We start from the raw sequence: 19,438 nt of genomic DNA, 5'->3' as shown, positions 1-19,438 counted from the left end.
CCGTCGTTTCTGTTTTGTTCTGATATTCGTGTTCGTCACAAGATTTTGAAATTAGGATCTCGGAGTGAGCTCACGGATCAATATTGTGAACTGCTACACGATCAATATATATTGAGCAGGATTCAGGATCTCGATATTTATTGATTGTGTACTATGCAATATTGATTTATTGCGATCCGTAACACAAAATATTATACCTTTTGAAGTCCGGATCGCGGACCGTCGATCGCATGTCAAGCGTTATATATATTTTGTAGGTAAATTTACGATAAGACAGAACAAGGTATTGAAAATATTTAAAAAACGTTCGAATTTTCTTAAAATATTATTACATATATATATTAAGTTAAAAATTTTAATATTCTCAAAACTCCGGTGAATTCGTTAGAATGGTTGCTAAAATTTTCTTGATCGAACGCTTTCTTTGAAAACATATCTTCGAAACCATAAAAACATTTCTTGAATTTTTTTTCGACATTATTAAAAAATAAACACTGCATATGTCTTATTGGAGTCTTTTCCGCAAACGTTTAAACAAACACTTCAGTCATCATTTTATACTTGCTTTCACGTCGCTCGGTTGTCTTGCATCATCGAAACACGATTTACTTATATTAAAGGCTGCTGCAGTTTTATCGCAAAAAATTAAGCAAATAGCAAAAACAAGAGTGCCTGTCATTTGGGCATCTAAAAGGAAGCAATTTACACATGAAAACCTTTTAGAGGAATTGAAAATATCAAGCGAAAGAGATTACATAACTTTTTGATAATGGATTCAGAAACCTAATGATTTTAAATACTTTAAATTCATTAAATTTTAACATTAGCTCAACAAAATATTGTGTATTAAACAAATTAAAAAAATTTAACTGATATAAGATAGATTTATGGGGTCATCTCGTATTTTAATTACATTTTAGTTTTTTGACTACCTACTTTTTTCGAAAAAAGTCGGTGTAGCGGCAACACGTGGCCGATGAAACCCGCGAACACCAAAACACTTAAAGAGTTGATGGCATTATTTGACAAGAGACACATACCGCGGCGATTGGTCCATAACAGTTCCGAAACTCCAATACAATGAAGGATTTTAGTGACAACAGATACATACTCAAATATGCATTATATTGTAAACAATTATTTCAACCAGAGAACGTAAATTATAGAGAAGATCCAGAGGGCGTAGATTTATAGAAAAGGTTCAATTTCAGTCCAACGTGAGAATTGTCTAAACCTAATAAATCACGATGGGTGGAAATCCACCATAGCTAGCACGGAAGGAGACATTTTTAAAATGGCGAGTAAACAGAGCTGATCATTGAATAAAAATTATGCTCAGAGACTTGCTTTGATTTTACAGCTGCATGTTAGTCTTTTGTAATTTGAACTTTACTCCCTTTGTTGCCCACGCCATGTTTTTTCAGTTCCTTTTTCAGTTGACGAATCTTCAGATCGTTAAACTTGCCCATTTTAAACAATCCTCTCCTTGGAAGTTTATTTGACAATCCCACTTCTGACACCAATTGTAACGGATTTCTCGATCAATAAACTACTTTGACTCTCACTCTTGAGTTAGTATTCAAATATTTAAACTTTAAAATAGAGAGGGTAAATTATAGAAAATTTCCAGAGAACAAAGACTTATAGAAGAGGAGAGGAGTTGCGGTCCAGCGTGTGAATTATCAAAATCTAACATATCACGATGGGTGGAAATCCATCACAGCTAGCTCAAAAGGAGAAATTTTTACAATTACGAGTGTACAGAGCTGCTCATTGAATAAAAATTATGCTCCGAGACTTGCTTTGATTTTACAGCTGCATGTTAGTCTTTTGGCTTATATTTTTATACTTTTATATGCATCCATATCTATTGATATGAATATAAAATTGCTCAAAACAAAATTATAAAAGAAATCGGAGTCCTCATCGTTCTGGTGTGTGCAGTTGAGGAATTTTCAGATCGTTATAACTTGCCCATTTTTAAACAATTCTCTCCTTGGAAGTTTATTTGACAATCCCACTTCTGACACCAATTGTAACGGATTTCTCGATAAATCGTCTACCTTGTAACTCACTTTTTAGTGTCCCAATTTAATGGCTATACTCTTAGACTTTATTTTTAATAAAAGAAACTTAACGCCTTACTACTCATTATCCACATTCACAACTTCTTACATATATGTTACTTGCTCGTTACATGGCAACACTCTAATTAGAAATATGTTAGCTGCGAGAGTGTGATCATGGATCAAGATTAGGGGCTGCTATCCGTTTAATATAATATATATTGAGAGCGATTCAGAATCGCGATTTTTTTTATTAACAAAACCTAGTCGTCTTCAATTAAACGATTCGAGTTCATTGCCTGGTCGTATTTTGCTTTAATTTTACCGCTCATAATTTTGGTGCGCTGTATCACTATATTATATATATGTCCCATCTCGGCTTCTAGGATGCTGTTAACTTCCTTAGCACTCCTTCCCCCGTTGGCGTTAATTCCAAATTTCAAATCAATCGGTAGTCGAAGATCGTTACCAAAACTAACCCTTTTGTTTCATGTACAAACTTTTTGTCAAGCTGTCATGTTATTTTTGTTCAGTATCGCTTTCTCAGACGGACGGAGAAACAGACAGTCACTCGGAATTCAACACCTCTCGTCATCTTCAACATTTATAGACAGTATATAACTTCATATCTATCTCGATTGTTTTAGGTGATAAAAACAACCGTTAGGTGAACAAAACTATTATACTCTGTAGCAACATGTTGGAAGAGTATCATTGTTAGACGAAATCGTGACTGGAATACAAGCAAATTTGGTATTATTAGACTAACTTCGCTTTATTACTATATTTTAGTTCGATTCATCAAAAATTATATTAAAATAATCCTTAAATGGGATATATGTGATATAAACTCAGCCGAAGAGGCTTAATTTAATAGTATATTGAATTTATGTGCAAAGCATCAACCAAAGGATTGGAATTCAATATATTACACTTCATAAAAATAACAACCAAACCATACTGGTATACTAAAGGGTACATTACGGCCACGAACGGTATTGGCTGATTGCGGTAACTTTTGACATTGTTCGGGCATACTTAAGGATATATTTTAGTTCGCTCCATCGAAAATTATATTAAAATAATCCTTAAATGGGATATATGTGATATAAACTCAGCCGAAGAGGCTAAATTTAATAGTATATTGAGTTTATGTGCAAAGCATCAACCAAAGGATTGGAATTCATTATATTACACTTCATAAAAATAACAACCATAACATACTCGTATACTATAGGGTACATTGCGGCAACGAACGATATTGGCTGATTGCGGTAACTTTTGACATTGTTCGGGCATACTTAAGGATATATTTTCAATAAATTTTATAAATAGATAGCTCATATACTGACCGACATACTCGGCAAAAGGTTAATTATAATAACGAAAATCATTATATAATATATGTATAGTATATGACAGATTGGGGAGTACTTTGTTGAACAATTTCACATATTTTCGGCATTAAACTATATTATATTCAATATTATACATTCTCTTAATTTTGCCACGATATCTTATATCAATACGTACGGTATAGAGCCAGTCGGAAGTTTGAAAATCTTTTGTTAGGTATCATAGATATATGGGAGGAGGGTTTTTCTAAATTTCAAAAATGTACCTTACAGATTGAACGATATTTTCGGAGAAAAGGTAGCAATATGCACTGGGGTCCCCATTTTCGGTTTCTAAGAGCTTTTACATATCCGATTTTGGCATTGGTGCCTGACTTGTACACTGAAGAGTTAAGGAATAAGATGGAATTTAAAATTGTAATAAAAAGTAGGCGTTGTGGTGGTCAGGACGTATGTGATTTTACCTTAAGGTGAGCGGCTCCGCGCCCATCGAACAAATTTTTACACCGGCTCCGGTATACCTCTCTTGTATCCTCCCGGATGTTAAAGTTAATGTCTCTACCGCATTCAGCTATTGATCTATCGGTTTTTAGTAATTTTTTGCAGAACCATTATATGGTGAGAAGGCATGATTATCATCCGATTTCATCTTTTTTCACAATGTTATAAGAGGGGTGAAAAGAGTTTTTCTGGTGCACATTTGGATCTTTATAGCTTGAATGGCTTGAGAGATATATAAGTTAAACCTATTCAGGGCGGTGCCACACCTAATCTTTTAAAATTTTGACCGACCTGTCCATTAGACCGATTCGTTGTACCAAAGAACCCTTTTGTGCCTTAATATGTGGCTTAGTTATAGGCCTTTATATGTTTTCCTCATTTTGTGAGCGTGGCAATGCACTGTTTCACGTGTACTTGGTTTCATCAAAGCTCAATGTTTACTCAAGTTAGCGACTGAACGGACGGGCGGATAAACAGACCGAAGGTCTCTTAGAATTCAATTCGTCTTGTCATCTTGATCATCTATATATTATATAATATGAAAACACACTGTTACTAGTACGAAATATATTTTTGTATTCAATATAATTTCCCTCGACCTCAAAACACTCATTAAATAGGGGAGTTTTATTTAACAATCCAGTGATCGAACACAAGAGTGAGTTACAGGTAGACGATTTATCGAGAAATCCGTTACAATTGGTGTCAGAAGTGGGATTGTCAAATAAATTCCCAAGGAGATAATTATTTGAAAATGGCCAAGTTTAACGATCTGAAGATTCCACACCTGAAAAAGGAGCTGGAGCAACGTGGTTTGGCGACAAATGGATTAAATACTGAATTGAACACGTTTTTCAGCACAGTTGTCAGCACCGAAAGAGCTCGACGTGCATATGTCAGCGCAGGTATTCTCACAGTTGGAAGAGGAGGAAGCATGTGAAGCAGGATCTTCACAGTATGAAGAGCAAGAAGCTTGTATACCAGAAAAAGTGTCTTCGCAGTCGGAAGAACTGAACGGGCGCATGCCAGCGCAAGTGTCCTCACAGTCGGAAGCGTGTGTACCAGTACAAGGGTCCTCACAGTCAAAAGAGCTGGAACTGCGTATGTCAGGGCAAGTGTTCTCACAGTTGAAAGAGGAGGAAGCGTGTGAACCAGTAAAAGGTTCCTCACAGTTAGAAGGGCAAGACGCTTGCATACCAGCACAAGTGTCCTTACAGTTGGAAGAGCAGGAAGCGTGTATACCATCACAGGTGGAAGATCAGCATAAAATTGAACCTGAAACGGATGACTCTGTGCAAGAAGATCCAGAATTGGAAGGTGCATTACATAAGGTGGAGTTGAACCAATGTACAACGATTGGAGAAATAACTACAGGAAGGCCAGTCACAAAATAATATTGGGCAGAGCGGAGCAGTTTAAAGTTAGTGTATGGCTGCTTGCATCGAGTATGGAAAAGCGAAAATAAGCAACCCTTCCGAGTACTTATGGTTGTTCCAAGGGTTGGAATTCCTGACGTTCTGAACGTGCTGTACAAATGTCCAAGAGGAGGGCACTTGAGAGACATGAAATCCTTGGAGCATTTGAAGCAAAGGTTTTATTGGACTGGTTGTCAATCAGCTATAGAAAGGATTGCGAAATATGCTGAGAACATTGTAGCTAAAGGATCAAGGTCCAGGAGTCATGGGCAGATGAAACAGCACAATTCGCGTGCGCCAGTTGAGAAAATAGGCGTGTATGAAGATGGTCCATTCCCCACCAATAAATTAGGAAATAGTCATGTTTTGGTAGTCAAGGACCATTTCAATGAATGGCCACAAGTATACACAATTCCTAACCAAGAGACTGAACCAGTGGCGGAGGCATTCATCAACAAGTGGGTAACGAGATTCGGTATTCCAATGGAGTTACGTTCTGATCAAGAATGGAATCTCGAGTCAGCTTTAAGTCAAGGGATGTACCAGAAACTGAGTATCCGGAAAACGGATGGAATTAACTCCAAGAAGAGAAGGACGGCTAACGATGTCAGCACCAGTCTAGAAGACCAGATGGGGGACATAAAAGCTTTGTGTTTGGTATCGCAAATATGTCTAATCGGGACGATCAGACTTAGGTGGAGGGCAGTGTGACGAACACGGATGATAGAACAAAATCGAATCAACGATTAACTACCAGAAGCAACTAGTTAGCGAATTCGTAGTTGCCAGAATGTTCTAGAAGCAGTGTTTTGTTACAGATTTACTATATAAGGGCTGCCGGATTGTGCAGCAAAGACAGTTCTAGTTAGAGTGTTGTCGTGATAAGAGAAATTAAGCTATAAGCAAGAAGTTGTAAGGTCGAATAACGAGCAATAAGTTTTAAGTTGTTGGAATTAAAAATAAAGATAAGTGTGTAGCCATTAAATTGGGGAGTTTTATTTAACAATCCAGTGATCGAACTCAAGAGTGAGTTACAGGTAGACGATTAATCGAGAAATCCGTTACAATATTATGAGCTTGTTGAATGATTTCTGGTGTGGTTTCGGTTTTTAGTCGTACTTCGGGTGGATCGTCTTCAAGCCTAGTACGACCACGTTTGAATTCACTAACTCAAAATTCAACGGTGCGTTTTGAAGATGAGGACTCCTTATACGCTTCTTATAGTTGTTCATAAACTTCCTTTTATTTTAAACCTTTCAAAACAAAGAATCTAATCACTGTGCGATAATCAATTTTTTCCATATTATAAAAATAATCTGAAGAATGACAGAGTAACTGTGCATGTGTTCTAACGACAGATGTACCAAATAAAAATAAAAAAATTTGGATCTAGTACTGCTATTTCTTGGTGAGCACTACTCACTTTTCAACCAACCTGAATAACTCTACATCTATCTCATTTAGTTTTAGGTGATACAAAATACCGTTAGGTGAACAAAACTATTATATTCTGTAGCGACATGTTCCGAGCTGAATTATGGATAAAGGAACATGTTTAGTATATTATTTACTTATATTATGGAGCGTAGACTCAGTTTTATTTCTACCTTTTACTGCATGTTCAAGATGTTTATATTAAAATCAAGCAAATTAAACCAAATGAGATATATGTGACATAAACTAAACCAAAGTTGCTGAATTTAATATCTTATTCACCCGATTTGATCCATTCTAAGCACAAGCATTTACTGTTATTATAAAGATTCTCCCAGAATTTCTTTATGATAGTTTACATACTGACCGATATATACAGTATAAAGTCAACCAGAAGTTCGAAAATATTTATTATAGGTATGTTGTGGCTAGAGGAACTATTAAGCAGATTTTCCCCTTTTTTGGCATGAATATATATTGTTACCAGAAAAAGATGTACCCTGAGTTTTATTAAGATAACTCACGTATTGACCGATATATGTGGTACAAAGTCGAACTTTAAAACTCCTTATGTACGGGGCTATGGGAACTATTGACCAGATTTTACTCATATTTAGTACCAGAATACCTTACTATCAGGGACCGACATTCTTTAAGTTTCATTGTTATATCTTAGAAATTGATTGCTAGATGGAATTTAAAAGTTTGCCATAAGGAAAGTAGGCGTGAATATTTCGAGTTCGCCCATATTAAAACTTTTTGATAACAATGTCAATATAATATTATGTACCAAATTTGGAAAATTTTAGGTTAGTTGAGTAAGTCCTGCGATATGGAATTTCATGCCCGTGCCACGAACGTTGTCCGATTATGTTACGGACTCCTGGGAAGCCCTTCCGTGCCATATATTATATGATGTGAAATTTAATTAATTAAGCATTTAATAGTTTTAAACATAACCGTTATATGGGAATTGGGCATGGTTACTATCCCATTTTACCCATTTTCACGCCTGTATAGGTTTGTGAGATATACTCGAAGATTTATTGAACCGATTAGTGGCGGAGCTACGCTCACGTTTTCCAACTTTTCAGCCCAGAAAAGTGCTCTACACCGAATTTCAGTTTTATCAGGGTTTTTGTGGAATCCAAGACATATTTACTTAATAGTCAGAATTGCAAACCAGTTCTGATTTTCAATGGTGTCGCAGAATCTGATTGGATTTTCTGCGACTATCTTCTTGCTTTGTTTCGGATAACAAAACCGATGAAATTGGTTTCCGTGGTTCGTCTCGAACATCAAACCAATAATATTTGAATTCGTGACACCTATTACATTTTTTCAATTCTGTTTCGCTTAATCAAATTATGTGGGTGGGACAGCGGTCCGATTACGCCCACTTACAATACCTTCCTCCCGCTTCGACCAAAGTACACGTGCACAAAGTTTCATGACGATATCTCAACTATTAGTCGTGTTAGAACTTGCACAGACAAAGGACGGACGGACTTAGAGTCAACACTATATCTATCTCGATTAGTTTTAGGTGATACAGAGAACCGCTAGGTGAATATAACTATTATACTTTGTAGCCTTTATGGTAGTAGTTTTTATGGGTTCGAAGAAACATATTCAATGAAAGCGCTAGATCAAGAAAATTCTAACAACCATTGTAACGAATTCACCGGATTTTTGAAAATGCTAATATTTTTTACTAAATGTAAATATATAATACAATTTCAAGAAAATTCGCATGTTTATTAAATATGTATAATAATTTGTGATATGGATCGCAATACATCAATATTGCATCGTACATGATCAATAAATATCGAAATCTTGAATCGCTCTCAATATATATATATTGAACGTAGAGCAGTCCCCAATAATGATCCGTGATCATACACCGAGATTCAGATTTCAACATATTGTGGCGAACACGAAACCAGAACAAATCAGAATCGACGATAAGCTGCCAGAAGCAACTAGATAGCAAATTTGTAGTTGCCAGAATGTTCTAGAAATGAAGTTTTGTTAAAAATCTACTATGTAGTATATATAATATATAGCTGTCAGACTGTGCAAACACAGTTCTAATTAGAGTGTTGCTGTGTTCAAGAGCAATTAAGATATAAGTAAGAAGTTTTTGAATTCGGATAATGAATTGTTAGGCGTTAAGTTTTTTAAATTAGAAATAAAGTCAAAGAGTAGAGCCATTAAATTGGGACTTTTATTTAACAAACTACTGATCGTACTCAAGAGCGATTTACAAGGTAGGCGATTTATCGAGAAATCCGTTACAATTGGTGACAGAAGTGGGATTGCCAAATGAACTCCCAAGGAGGGAATTGTTTGAAAATGGCAAGGTTTAACGATTTGAAGATTCCACAGCTGAAAAAGGAGCTGGAAAAACGTGATCTAGCAACAAATGGAGTAAAGTCCGATTTACAATCACGATTTCAAGAGGCCTTTGACACCGTGCCAAGGTTTTTGCACACAGCAGAACGGTGAGGACTGAAATTCTTTTTATAATTTTTTTTTGAGCAAATTGATATTCATATCACTAAATATTAATGCATATAAACGTACAAAAATATAAGCCAAAAGACTACCATGCAGCTGTAAAATCAAAGCAAGTCTCTGAGCATAATTTTTATTCCATGATCAGCAGCTCTGTTCACTCGCCATTGTAAAAATTTCTGCTTCCGAGCTAGCTGTGGTGGAATTCCACCCATCGTGATTTTCTATAAATCTACGCCCTCTGTATCTTCTCTATAATTTACGTTCTCTGGTTTAAATAATTGTTCACAGCTCACATTTTGTTGCATATGTGTATATGTATCTGTTGTCATTAAAATACTTTCAATGTATTGGAGTTTCAGAACTGCTATGAATTAATCGCCGCCAGATGTTGCCCTTGTCAAAAAATGCCATCAACGCTCATACACCGCCATTTTTTGGGCACTGTTTGATGAATATCATAAAATTATTGATATTTTTATTTGACGGCTGCTAATTTGATCGTATCAACTCATGCTTGGCAAATACTAGTACATTTGACATTTGTCACAGTTAAAGGACGAAAAAAATAGTCATAAAACTAAAATTTAATTAAAATACGAGACGACCCCATAAATCTATCTTAATCATTTAAATTTTTTTAATTTGTTTGATACAAAATATTTTGTTGGGCTGATGTTAAAATTTAATGAATTTTCAGTGTTTAAAATCATTAAGTTTCTGAATCCATTCTCAAAAAGTTATGATAATCTCTTTCGCTTGATATTTTCAATTCATCTAAAAGATTTTCATGTAAATTGCTTCCGTTTTGATACCCAACTTACATGCACTCTTAGTTTTGCTATTTGCTTAATTTTTTTGGCGATAAAACTGCAGCAGCCCTTTATATAAGAAAATGATGTTTCGATGATGCATGACAGTCAAACGACGTGAGTGCAAATATAAAATGATGATTGACGTGTTTGTTTGAACGTTTGCGGGTCAGACTTCCTTAACACATATGCAGTGTTTATTTTTTAATAAAATGAAAGAAAAGTTTTTATGGTTTCGAAGAATCAAATTCAAAGAGAGCGTTATACCGTTTTAGCAACCATTTTGAATATGCTAAAATGTTTAACTTAATATAAACATATAATACAATATTAGGGAAATTCACACGTATCTAAACTATTTTCAATACCTTGTTCAGCTGTATTGTGAATTTACCTACAAAATGTCGTGGATACCGCGATCAGTATTGAACGCTAAATACGCTGTCCCCGATCATCGATCCGGATTTTAAAATGTATAATAATTTGTGATATGAATCGCAATACATATATATTGCATCGTGCGATATGGATTGTAAAACATCAATATTGCATCGTTCACGATCAATAAATATCGCGATCTTGAATCGCCCTTAATATATATATTGAACGTGGAGCAGTCCCTAATATTGAACCGAGATCGAGAAGACCCATATATCTACAGTGGCGAGCAGAATTGAGTGCATGTTTACAAAACTGACTTTCATCACCCATAAAAACATAACCAAACAAGCAAATGCAAAATTTTTTTTTGTTCTATTTTTTTATATAATTCGTAACAAATTTTAGTAAAGAAACAAAGACAAAAGAGAAAAATTCTAATAGTTTAAAAGAAAAAACGAAAGAAACTCGCATAAACTCAATTTTGCACGTTTAAGAAAAATTCAATAACTAAATAGATTTCAATATTTTGTCCATAGACCCTTATTGGAAATGACTTCTTTTACGCGGTGTGGCATGCTCTGTACCAAATTTTCAATAATATCTTTCGGAATTCGACTCCATTCTGCTGTTACACGATCCCAAAGGTTGTCCATGTTTGTTGGAGCTGCTTCGTACTGCCCGATCCGTCTTTTCTATTGACCAAAGATATTCAAACGGATTGAAGTCGGGACTTTATGGTGACCACTCCATCAATTTGAAATGTTGTTTTACTATTCATTCCTTTACAAGTTTTATATCCGATGTCTCGCAGCGCTCTTCTAGCAGTCCATTCAGTAACTTTTTTGTTAATGACCAGAGAAGTACCCTTTGGTGTCAGTAGCTTGTTTATTCTCATTTCGGACATCATTAGTCGAGCATCTGAGTCCTTCAATAATTTTTTGCGACCTGCGACTTGCGGTTGGGGAGTCAGATTTCGCCTCTTTTGAACTGTGATCCCCGCCGATTGGCTAATACCAAGCCTCTAGGAAATTTTCCGCGTAGTACAGCCATTCTCGGTCAGGCTCACAACATTATTTTCCATTTCTTCAGATAATTTGTAAACATGCTCTCAATTCTGCTCGCCCCTGTATATATTTTATATTATGTAATTTTTTTAAATTTGTTTAATTTTTTTAATATAAAATATTTTGTTGGGGTAATGTTAATATTTAATGAATTTTAAGTATTGAAAATCATTAGGTTTCTGTATTCATTCGCAAAAGATTTTCATGTGTAAATTGCTTCCGTTTTGATACCCAACTTACATGCACTCTTGTTTTTGCTATTTGCTTTATTTTTTGATAAAACAGCAGCAGCCCGTAATATAAGTAAATCGTCTTTCGATGATGCATGACAATCGAACGGCAAGAGTGCAAATATAAAATGATGATTGACGTGTTTGTTTGAACGTTTGCGGGTAAGACTTCATTAACACATATGCAGTGTTTAATTTTTTATAAAATGTCGAAAAAATAAGAAAGAAAGGTTTTTATGGTTTCGAAGAAAAAGTTCATGTAACGAATTCACCGAATTTTCAAAAATTATATAATATAATATTTTCAATACTTTGTTCCGTCGTATCGTGAATTTACCTACAAAATGTCGTGGATCTCGCGGTCAATATTCACCGCTTAACACGCGATCCACGGTCAGTGTTCCTTAATTGAAAATGTATAATATTGTAACGGATTTCTCGATAAATCGTCTACCTGTAACTCACTCTTGAGTTCGATCACTGGATTGTTAAATAAAAGTCCCAATTTAATGGCTGACTTATCTTTATTTCTAATTCCAACAACTTAACACTTATTGCTCGTTATTCGAGCTTACCACTTCTTGCTTATGTCTCAATTGTTCTTATCACGACAACACTCTAACTAGAACTGTCTATGCTGCACAATCCGGCAGCCCTTATATAGTAAATCTGTAACAAAACATTGCTTCTAGAACATTCTGGCAACTACGAATTCGCTAGCTAGTTGCTTCTGGCAGTTTATCGTTGATTCGATTTTGTTCTATCATCCGTGTTCGTCACACTGCCCTCCACCTAAGTGTGATCGTCCCGATTAGACATATTTGCGATACCAAACACAGAGCTTTTATGTCCCCCATCTCGTCTTCTAGGCTGGTGCTGACATCGTTAGCCATCCTTCTCTTCTTAGAGTTAATCCATCCGTTTTCCGGATACTCAGTTTCTGGTACATCCCTTGACTTAAAGCTGACGCGAGATTCCATTCTTGATCAGAACGTAACTCCATTGGAACACCGAATCTCGTTATCCACTTGTTGATGAATGCCTCCGCCACTGGTTCAGTCTCTTGGTTAGGAATTGTGTATACTTGTGGCCATTCATTGAAATGGTCCTTGACTACCAAAACATGACTATTTCCTAATTTATTGGTGGGGAATGGACCATCTTCATACACGCCTATTTTCTCAACTGGCGCACGCGAATTGTGCTGTTTCATCTGCCCATGACTCCTGGACCTTGATCCTTTAGCTACAATGTTCTCAGCATATTTCGCAATCCTTTCTATAGCTGATTGACAACCAGTCCAATAAAACCTTTGCTTCAAAGTCTCCAAGGATTTCATGTCTCTCAAGTGCCCTCCTCTTGGACATTTGTACAGCACGTTAAAAACATCCGGAATTCCAACCCTTGGAACAACCATAAGTACTCGGAAGGTTTGCCCATTTCACTTTTCCATACTCGATGCAAGCAGCCATACACTAACTTTAAACTGCTCCGTTCTGCCCAATATGATTTTGTGACTGGCCTTTCTGTAGTTATTTCTCCAATCGTTGTACATTGGTTCAACTCCACTTCATGTAATCCACCTTCCAATTCTGGATGTTCTTGCAAAGAGTCATCCGTTTCAGGTTCAATTTTGTGCTGATCTTCCACCTGTGATGGTATACACGCTTTCTGCTCTTCCAACTGTGAGGATACCTGCGCTGACATATACACGTCCAGCTCTTTCGGTGCTGACAACTGTGCTGAAAAACGTGCACCTTTGGCTGCGAACAGCTCTTCCAAATGCGTTGACAATCGCGTTTCCATTTGAGATATACGTGTATTCTGTTCTTTAAATTGTGTCCACATTAGCGTTGACATTTGAGACATACGTGTACCCTGCTCTTTAAATTGTGTCGACATTTGCGTTGACATTTGCGTTGACATCTCTTTCCCCATCTGCGATATTGCAGCAAAACTCATGTTTATGTCCACAATCTTTGAAGAGCATTGAGCTTCTCCTTTTTCTTTTATTATTGTTGTCTCTTCCTCTAATTCCATGTGAAAGACATATTCCTCAACATTAATGTTTTCCGCCTTCATGGCCTCTCTCAACCGTAATTGTAATTCAGTTTTTAATCCATTAGTCGCCAAACCACGTTGCTCCAGCTCCTTTTTCAGTTGTGAAATCTTCAGATCGTTAAACTTGCCTATTTTCAAATAATTATGTCCTTGGGAATTTATTTGACAATACCACTTCTGCCACCAATTGTAACGGATTTCTCGATAAATCGTCTACCTGTAACTCACTCTTGAGTTTGATCACTGGATATTTAACAATCCAGTTTAACAAAAGTCCCAATTTAATGGCTACACACTTATCTTTATTTCTAATTCCAACAACTTAACACTTATTGCTCGTTATTCGAGCTTACCACTTCTTGCTTATGTCTCAATTGTTCTTATCACGACAACACTCTAACTAGAACTGTGTTTGCTGCACAATCCGGCAGCCCTTATATAGTAAATCTGTAACCAAACATTGCTTCTAGAACATTCTGTCAACGCAAACATCGACTTAAACGTACGATGCGCGTATATCAGCACAGGAGTCCTTACAGTTAGAAGAGCAGTTCGTAGCGCAGGATGCACGTATATCAGCACAGGTGACCTTACAGTTGAAAGAGCAGGATGCACGGAATCCCAGGTGACCACACATATAGCAAAAGTGTCCTCAACTGAAGTGGATGAATTGAGAGATCGTCTCCGGGAGCTACAATTAAATCGGCCAATTGTGTCAACAGCTTCTGCTAAGGCAAAACCTCCATCCTTTGATGGCACTGTTCCGTTCCACGTTTTTAAGCTTCAATTCGAAAAGATGGCATTTTCAAATAATTGGAGTTCTGGAGATAAAGTAGCTGCATTGTTCGTTGCATTTAAAGGATCTGCAGCGGAGATTTTACATACCGTTCCAAACTGCCAGGCGAGTAGTTATGAAACGTTGATGGGTGCATTAGAAAGATGGTATGGTAGTGAGCACAGGAAGCAGATCGTTCAAATGGAGTTGCGAAATCGCCGCCAAAAAACCAATGAGTCGTTGCTGGAGTTTGCTACAGAGATTGAGAGGTTAACTCACTTAGCTTAAGCACATAAATCCATGGAATACATCGAGGACACGGAAATTCAGACTTTCGTCAATGAAATACGAGATAACACTACACGCTTCGCTGCACTAGCATGTCCAAAATTGACGTTTGCAGAAACCGTTTCGTATGCTTTGACTCAGGAAACTGCATCTCTGCTTTGCAGTCAAACATTTAAAGCTCACTAAGTAGAAATAGAGAAACAAACTTGGGTAAACCAGCTACTTGAAAAAATTGACAACATGCACAAAGCACTGAAAAAATCTACGGAAGCGCATCAGAAAAATTATGGTGTGCTTAAATGCTTCAACTGCGGAAAAAGTGGCCATATTGCACGCAACTGTAACCAGCCCAATAATCCAGTTGGACGCAAACGCAAAGCAGAGGGAGATTAAGCAAATGTCAAATGAAACCAATCGTTAAAACTAAAGCTAGCCAGCGGAAAAGAGCACGGGCTGGCTCCCGCAAGCCAATGCCCTGTAATCTCCATTTCACAAATAAGCAGGAATACGGGTAACGTTACCGTTAGTGGATGCGGTGAAAAGCGAACACTGACTGTAGATACGGGCACATCACACAATTGTGTTAATTGGAAAGGCAGCCGTGTTACACAATTTTATAGTGGCAGATATCGTTAACGAAGCTAAAATTGGAGTAGACTTTGTAGCGAATCAAGGAATCAAAATTTACACCAAAAAATTGTATGTCTTATAGAAATATGGAAGTAACACTTATGTTCGATTACGATAATAAGTACAACGTTAGCCGAGTGATAACAACAGAGAGCCATCAGATTCCACCAACATCAGACTGGGATCCGGAGAAGCTACGGAAATGTCAGCAAGAGGATCTAGATTTGAAAAGTGTAATACACGGATTGGAGATGAATAAACGTTCAACGAGAGAAGAAATAGCTGTAGAAAGCCCAGTCGCAAAGGCTTATTGGGCAAAATGGAATAGTTTGAAGTTAGTGTCTGGCTGCCTGAATCGCGTATGGGAAAGCGAAGATTGGCAAAGTTCGCGAGCTTTGATGATTATTCCAAAAGTAAGAATTCCTGCAGTTCTCAACGAGCTGCACAACGGTCCAAGTGGAAGACACATGGGTATCAATAAAACCTTGGAGAAATTAAAACAAAGATTTCATTGGGTTGGTTGTCGTCAATTATTTACGGAGTGGATCGCAAATTGTGTCGAGTATATTACTGCTAAAGGGCCGCGGTCCAGGAGTCATGATCAGATCAAGCAGTACAATTCAGGTGCGCCATTTGAGCGAGTAGCCATAAATGTAGCTGGTCCATTTCCTATCAGTGAATTAGAAAACAAATATGTTTTGGTAGTCATGAACTATTTCAGCAAATGGCCAGAGGCATACGCAATTCCTACACAAGAGGCAGGAACAGTACCGGATGTATTCATCAACAATTGGGTATCGAGGTATGGTGTTCCAATAGAATTACATTCTGACCAATTGAGAAATTTTGAATCAGCTTTAATACAGGAGATATGCCAGAAACTGGGTATCCGGAAAACCCGTACAACTGCACGACATACGCAGTCCGATGGCATGGTAGAACGATTCAATCGAACTTTGAAAGAATATTTGAGGAAAGTTGTGGACAAGTATCAAAAAGATTGGGATACCCATATACCTTGTTCCTGATGGCTTATCGGTCTGCTAAACATGAAACATCGGGGCAGACTCCAGCAAGGGTAAGTTTTGGTAATGATCTTCGACTACCGATTGATTTAAAATTTGGAATTAACGCCAACGGAGGAAGGAATACCAAGGAATTCAATAGCATCCTAGAAGACGAAATGAGGGATATACATGCTATGCTGAGACAGCGCACCAAAATTATGAGCGATAAGATGAAAGCAAAATACGACAAGTCAATAAACTCTGAGGGTTTTATTGAAGGCGATTGGGTATTGTTATGTAACCCACAACGAAAGAAAGGGTTATCTCCCAAATTACAGAGTAATTGGGAAGGACCATACCAGGTTATTAAACGACTCAATGATTTAGTGTATCGCGTACAGACCATTGGAAGACCAAGGAATAAAATAAAGGTGGTTCATCTGGAACGGCTTGCAGCGTTTGGTACCCCTGTTTTATAGATAAATGTTTTAGCTTTTAACTCACTCTTGAGTTCGATCATTGGATTGTTAAATTAAAGTCCCTATTTAGTGCTATACACTTATATTTATTTCTAATTCCAACAACTTAACACTTATTGCTTGCTATTCGAGGTTATAATTTATTGCTTAATTACGCCTTACACGGCAACACTCTATTTAAAACTGTGTTGCTGCACAATCCGCCAGTCCTTTTTTAGTAAATCTTTATTAAAAGGTCGCTACTAGAACATTCTGGCAACTACGAATTTAGTGCTAGTTGCTTCTGGCAGTTTTTCGTCGAGTCTGACTTGTTCTGGTATTCGTGTTCGCCACACTGCCCTCCACTTAAGCCTGATCGTCATTGTTAGATATATTTTCTATACCAAACGATGCAAGCCGTTCCAAATGAACCACCTTCATTTTATTACCTTGTCTTCAAATGGCCTGTATGCGATACACTACATTATTGAATCGTTTAATAGCCTGGTATGGTCCTTGCCAAATACACTGTAATTTGGGAGATAACCCTTTCTTTCGTTGTGGGTTACATAACAATACCCAATCGCCTTCCTTAAACCCTCAGAGTTCATTGCCTTGTCGTAATTTCCATTCATTTTATCGCTCATAATTTTGGTGCCCTGTTTCACCATAGCATGTATATCCCTCATCTCGTATTCTCTGATGCTGTTGACTTTCTTAGCACTCCTTCCTCTGTTGGCGTTCATTCCAAATTTCAAATCAATCGGTAGTGGAAGATCATTACCAAAACTTACTCTTGCTGGCGTCTGACCCGTTGTTTCATGTACAACAGACCGATAAGCTATCAGGAACAAGGATATATGGGTATCCGAACCTTATTGATACTTGTCCACAACTTATCTCAAATATTCTTCCAAAGGTCGATTGAATCATGGCACCATGCCATCGGACTGCGGATGTAGTGCAATTATACGGGTTTTCCGGATACCCAGTTTCTGGCATATCTCTTGTATTAGAGCTGATTCAAAATTTCTCCTTTGGTCAGAATGTAATTCTATTGGAACATCGTACCTTGATATCCAATTGTTGATGAATACATCCGGTACTGTTCCTGCCTCTTGTGTAGGAATTGCGTATGCCTCTGGCCATTTGCTGAAATAGTCCATGACTACCAAAACATATTTGTTTTCTAATTCACTGATAGGAAATGGACCAGTTACATCCATAGCAACTCACTCAAACGGCACACTTGAATTATACCGCTCCATCTCTCCATGAATCCTGGACCTTGGCCTATTAGCAGCAATGCACTCGACACAATTGGCGATCCACTCCGTAACTGATTGACGACAACCCACCCAACAAAATCTTTGTTTTAATTTCTTCAAGGTTTAAATGATACCCATGTGTCCTCCACTTGCACCGTTGTGCCATCTTCGCTTTCCTATACGCGATGAAAGCAGCCAGACACTAACTTCAAACTTTTCCATTGTGCTTAGTCTTATGTTATAGTCATTAATCGGACATCTATAATGTCTTCTTTGGCCTCAGCTTGCGAGCATTGTCTGCACTCCAAATTAAATGGACGGCGGGAGATGGCATCAGCATTTCCATGACTACTAACTTTGCGATGTTCTATAGAGAAGTCGTAACTTTGGAGTCTCTCAATCTACCGTACCAACTATCCTTCTGGGTTCCTGAATTGTAAAAGCCATTTTAATGCTGCATGAGCTTATGAAAGCCATAAAGGTACTTATGAAAATGTTTGATGCACTTCACCAACGCCAGTAACACCTCCGAGTAATACCATAATTTCTCTCTGACGTGCTTATGGTCTGGCTGTAATACGCAACCACTTTCGCATATCCATCAATAACTTGTGATAGAACGCCTCCTACTTCAAATCCACTAGCATCCGTATATAAAATAAACGCTGATCCTGGCACCGGGTATGCCAGCATTGGCGCAGTGCTTAATCGTTTCTTTAGAATTTGGAAAGCCACTTCTTGTTCTTTATTACATTTAAAAACTCTGTTCTTTTTCGTGAGTTCATGGAGGCTACTAGCTACGCTGGCAAAATTTGGAACGAATCGTCTATAATAAGTACATAATTGAAGGAAACTCGGCAATTCTTGTATATTTTAAACATTGGGCCAATCTTTTACTGCCTCTATCTTTTCATTAGCTTTGCAAATGTTGTTGAGAACCATTTTGTGCTTGATAACGAGTTCAGCGTGTTATCTATTCTAGGTAGTGGATAACTGTCTTTCTTTGTTACATCATCCAACCTTCTATAGTCCACACAGAATCTCATGTAGCTATCTTTTTTTTTTACAAGCACTTCAGGTGAGCTCCATGGACTCTCTGATGGTTCGATTACGTCGCTTATTTCACCAATGGCCTGGCTTACAACTTCACGTTTTGCTAAAGGAACGCTTCGA

At 37.3% G+C, this 19,438-nt stretch overlaps 1 pseudogene; it reads left to right on the top strand.

Moving 5' to 3' along the window:
* The first annotated feature begins 5,025 nt into the window (after positions 1–5,025).
* On the top strand, positions 5,026–15,521 carry LOC138856043 (uncharacterized; annotated as a pseudogene).
* The last annotated feature ends 3,917 nt before the right edge of the window (positions 15,522–19,438 follow it).

Source organism: Bactrocera oleae, chromosome 3 (assembly GCF_042242935.1).
Source record: "Bactrocera oleae isolate idBacOlea1 chromosome 3, idBacOlea1, whole genome shotgun sequence".
Taxonomy (NCBI): Eukaryota; Metazoa; Arthropoda; class Insecta; order Diptera; family Tephritidae; genus Bactrocera; species Bactrocera oleae.
Note: the sequence above shows the minus strand (reverse complement) of the source record. Positions and strands in the feature narration are given on the sequence as shown.